The sequence below is a fragment of the Solanum pennellii genome, chromosome 6, assembly GCF_001406875.1.
Source record: "Solanum pennellii chromosome 6, SPENNV200".
Taxonomy (NCBI): Eukaryota; Viridiplantae; Streptophyta; class Magnoliopsida; order Solanales; family Solanaceae; genus Solanum; species Solanum pennellii.
Genome location: NC_028642.1, coordinates 884491 through 890261, shown reverse-complemented (window position 1 = coordinate 890261; position 5771 = coordinate 884491).

Sequence of the window (5771 nt, the reverse complement as noted above, 5' to 3'; positions counted from 1 at the left end):
TATATATATATATATAAGATACAATGATTTTGGTGTAGTCAAAATGAATCTTCATCGAATTTCACAAACACTCTTTAAATTAATAAATTTTAATTTATCTATTAAATAATACTTCTACATAATAATATTTTATCGTCCCACCTATATTAATTTCATGAAATTTTACTGTATATGTTAAAAAAGAAGGATCTAATTTGACTTTATACATAAGTTTAAACAAATAAAAATGATTTTTTAATCTTATGATTCTAAATTGAAATTATGTCAAATATTGTCACGACGCAAAAATGAACGTGATGACACTGATCTTTTCCTACCAAAACAAGTTAGCTTCAACCTAACGAAAACGAAAAAAAATGTGAAAATATAAAGAAAGAACAAGACAAAGGCGCAAACTTATTCATTCTAAACAATGCCCCCAAAACATGGTTATCATGTGTCTAAGCCACTAATGAAATTTCACAATCCCACAACTTAGGACCTCAATTTTTCAAAAAACTCAGAATCAGAAATCAACAACTCTCTCCGATCAGATTTCACATTTTAAGACTGATGAAATCAATAAGTTCCACTTCAATGCTTGAAAATTCCAAAAGACAACGAAAATCACTTTCTTAACAGGTTAGTCTTTCAAATTCAAAAATTACAATTTCTCAACTCTTGACTCAAAGTTCAAAATCAAACTTTCAAAACTCAAACAGAGAAGAGTCAGGGTCAATCACGAGAGGGTAAAACGGAAAATTTCATTAAAAAAATATAAAATGACTAATCGGATCATTACAAATATACCAAAATATTATTTAATCTTGTGATCTTAAACATGTCACCTAGAAAACTCAAATAAAAGTGTTGTTAAAAAAGGAAAAGGGTTATATTTAAAAAAAAAAAAAAGCAAAATAAGTCATTCTTTTTAAAACGTAGAGAGTATGATTTAAAATTATTATTTGAATTAGTTTATATAACGTTAAAATTTTATTTGAATATGCAATTTAAATTTCTCATAAACGTGAAACTTCATAGTTTATTAAAGGAAAAATGTCAAATATACCCCCGAACTATCGTAAATGGTATGTAGATATCCTCCAACATATTTTTGTGATATTGGTACCCATGCCTTCTAAAAACTAGAGCATATATACCCTCTATAATAACGGACATACACGTGTCATAATATTATCCACAAAATCGACATTTATCAAGTATCAGATTGACTTTGACAGATAAGCTTGCGTCACATGTCCTTAATTAAACTTCCGTTAGAATGAAGTGCATAGATGATCTAGCTTTTAGACTCAAGATTACCAATGTCTGAAGTATGACGAAGGGTATCTACATGTCATTTACAATAGTTTGTGGGTATATTTATCTTTTTTCTTATATTAAAGCTATTAAAACTTCCTTGGCTGTTATTCAATGCTATCAAATGAACAATATATATATATAAATAATGTATAAAAATATATAATTTACATAAATATCATAGTGTTAAGAGCTAATTACATTTCTATTCTTTTTCAAATTACAATTTGATTGTTATTATTTGAGTTTCTCATTCTTAATTCTTTTTTATTTCATTACTTAGTGTAAATTAAGAGAAATAAAAAGAAAGAAGTGTGAATGAAAAAAAATAAGTTAAAACTATTTTTAGCTATATTTAATTTTGTTTTTATATCTGTAATTTTTTTAGGACTTTAACTATTAAAATAATAAATTCAAATTAATTGTTGAATTAAAAAAGTAAAAAAAAATTAACATATGAGAAGGATGAAATGTATTACATGAATTATTTTTTAAATAAAAATTATTTTAAAATTAATCTTACGCTTTCATTAGAGGAAAATGATATATCTGAGTCATTTGTATATAATAGGACTACAAGAAAAGTGTGAATTTTCTGGGGATTAGTATGAAAATTTGCAGGAAAATAAGTTTTCTACGAATTTTCATACTAAGTCCCAAAAAAATCCTCATATAATACACACTTTTCTGACAGTGAATATAAGCCACTTCTAAAACAATAGATATATAAGTGTATATGACAAAGTTGAGGAATATATTAAATGTTCTCCCTATATTTTATTTTCCTTAAACTCAACTTTACAAAATTACAATGAAATATGCCATCGCTTGTCGAATAAATATCATAGTTTTAATTCCATAATTTCAATATTATATTAAATTTAATATTAAACATTTTAATTTAAATATTATAATAAATTAAATTTTAAAAATCTTAATTTAAGTTCCAAATTTGTTCCTGTTCATACATTTGAGTTAAGCCAATAACTTAAAATAAATATAATACTCTCTCTCTGTCCACTTTTATTACGCAAAGGAACCTTATATTCATTCTCACGGTTGTTACGCTATTTTCTTCGAAAGTTAATTTGACTAATTTTTAAAATTAAATTAAAGTACATTAATTCAAAAATTATTATAAATTATAATTTTTTATATATTAATATGATAAAAGTACATCATATTAAATTAATCAAAATTTTAATTTAAATCTAAAAAAATTATAATAATTAAAAGTGGACGGAACGAGTAATATTTTAAGCCACAAATGATTGGGAAAAGACAAACAAAAAATAGCCATTATAATATTTTTGTTGAAAATGACATGTGAGGTGCTGTTATTTACAAACCAAAAAAAAAACGTGTTCTCTAGGCATGCTGAACCCTCTAATTGAATCTGTTTGTCAAAAAAAAATTAAAAAATAGCAGTGGAATTAAAAATTTATTTTTAAAATATAATAAAAATGAATACTATTATGAAGAAGTAAAATATTTAAATTAACACCCTTCACATTTTTAAACTCGAAACAACGGGAAAGGATTTTTTATTTTTTATGATACATTTGAAAACAAATTAATAGAAACAAAATATTTCTGTGGTTCTTGATACACATTTAAAAAATAATTTTAATTTTATATATTATTAAAATTAACCCAATGAAAAAACAAAGTAAGATTGTTTTTGGAGTAATTTATCTTCCATTTTGTTATTTAATGTAATTTTATAATATCATTTCCTTTTATAACTTAGGATTGACTTCTCTATGCCAATAAGACACAATAATTTCTTCTTAATCCTAATAACATTATAAATTTTTTATTCTTAATTATTACAATTATTATATAATTATCATGAATACAATTTATCATTTTTAATTTACTTCTTTACCCCCACCCCTTCTTCTTTCAAGGTTGGAGAATGAGGATCCAAAATGTCAATTTACCAAGTAGATGTTGTAAAAAGATTAATTAATTGTTTATTTGTGGGGACATAATTCAAAATGTCAATTTACCAATATAATTACATTAATTTTTTTAATTATATTATTCGTGAATTTTTTTTATAAATAATAATTGTAAAATAATGTTTTTTTTTATAAATAGAATAAAATAAAAAATTGATAAAAAAAATTTAAAAATTGATAAAATAAATCAATTTTTCCTTTTTTAAAGTCTATACTAATTTAAAATAGAACAACCAAATTAAAAAATAATATATATATATATATATATATATATATATACACAAAATTTTGACATAACAACCAAAAATACTTTGTTATATTTACTTCATTTAAGTATATAACATAATATTTCACTTAACTCCTAATCTATCAACATTTTTATGCATACTCTAAACTCTATATATCAAACTTTATAGTAAATTCACTATGATAATTATATATTTATATTTCTGAATTAAACTAAGAGGGTGTATATAAGTGAAAAAGACAAAATTAGGAAAAAGTCACCATGATATTTTTCTACGAAATTTCTTCACCACAAATTTAGTTTAATATTAGCATATATAGGTGCATTAAAAATTGTGTATTCACGTGTATGTTTCTGCACCTCACTAGTATCATGTGCATAACAAGTTAATTTTTATAAATAAATAAATAAATAAATTTTTTTTTTCATTTCAATTTACATCTAAAATATTTATCCGACAAATCAATAATTTTTAAAAGCTAAAATGGACATCTTAAAATTGTTATTCAATATAAAAATGTATCATATCTTTTTTTAAGCTGACGGAAACTAATAAGATATATAAATTGAAATAGAAAGAAATATCTTTTTTAGATTAAAAAATCTAAATAAGAATATAGTTAATAAATTTTATAAATATGTTTAATAGAAAATATTAATAAATAATTTTTCTATTTAAAAGGCAAACTCAAATATTATTAAAAAATAATCAATCTAATAATGTTTTTTTTACATAAAAGAAGATGAATGATATGAAAAGAACGAAATAACTAAAAAATTATGCTTTAGGAAAAATATTTTAAAGATCACAAAAAAAAAAAATACTAGAGTTGAAATCGTAAAGACTTCATCGTATAAAAAAAAGTATATAAATTGTAATATTATAATTAATTAATAGCAATCTAACTTATGATTTATAAATATTAATTTGTAAGTATTTTATATTATATTAACTACACAAATAAATTTAAAAATACTTTACAAGCTAATTTTTTACTAACATGAATAATTTAGCCAACCATCCTCTTAATTGCAAATCTATCTTATCTTCTCCGATTGATATTATATAATGTTTATAGATTTAAAATAAATTATTATTCACATATAATTAATATTTTTTTTTTGAAATATTTTTATTTAAATCAGTAAAATTTTAAGTAGTAGAAAAATTATATTAAACCTTTTCATATAAAATTTTAGTAGCTTCGAATTTGTTGCATTTTTTGTCTGGTAGCCGGTCAAATTAAATAATTTAAGTTCAGGAGATCCAAAAGTTAATATAATATATCTTGTTGTGATTTAAACTATATATAAAGTTTTTAGTTTTTTTAAAACTTAATCTTATGAAATAATAAATATTTCATTTAAAATAAAATAAAATTTGAACTGATTAAAAAAAATAATGATATAAATTATCAAAGAGAATATATACTCTATTATGTTTCTGCACCTAACTCGTATGACGTGTTACATGCATAGCATATTTATATTAATATATCTAATATCAGTATGACAATATCATTTCAATTTAAATTTTTATAAATTAGATTTTGGGAAGATCTCAAAATAATAATAATAATAATAATTTATAATTGAATATTTTTATAATATTTAATAAAAATCACGTAAATTGGTAAGTCAAAAAGTAGAAGTAATTACTGCTTAATTATGCTTTGCTGCATGAAGGAAGCAGCACTAAAATCGATAAATTTTGAAGCAGATCTATCTTATCAAATTGACTTTTAATAATGTGATACAGTTAGAAGAATTAATTTTATATATTTAGTGTATAGAGACATTAATTATTTTTGTTTTATAAAAACCTATTATTTCAAAATCATTAGGTAAAAATATGTTACATACACAATTAATAAAAACAATTTTTATTACCATGTTTTTATTTAATGTCATACAGACTTTTTAATTAATTTGAATGTGTGTATATATATATATATATATATATATATAAGAAAAAAGTGTTTCGTAATAGATTTTTTAAAAAAATCATATTTCAAATTCCAATCACAGTTTTTTAATTAAAAGTTTAATGAATTTTATCCTATCACAATCCATATTACTAAAATCAGAGTTATGGCAAGTAATTTCTTTTAACTGTGTTTAATATCATAATTAAATAATAGAATATCTAGAGACCATGATCACTATGCATATATTTATATAATTAGATATAATTTATTGAAATGTCATATATTTTCCTTTTTAGTCTTAAAATTTGTAAATATATATGAAATCTAATAATA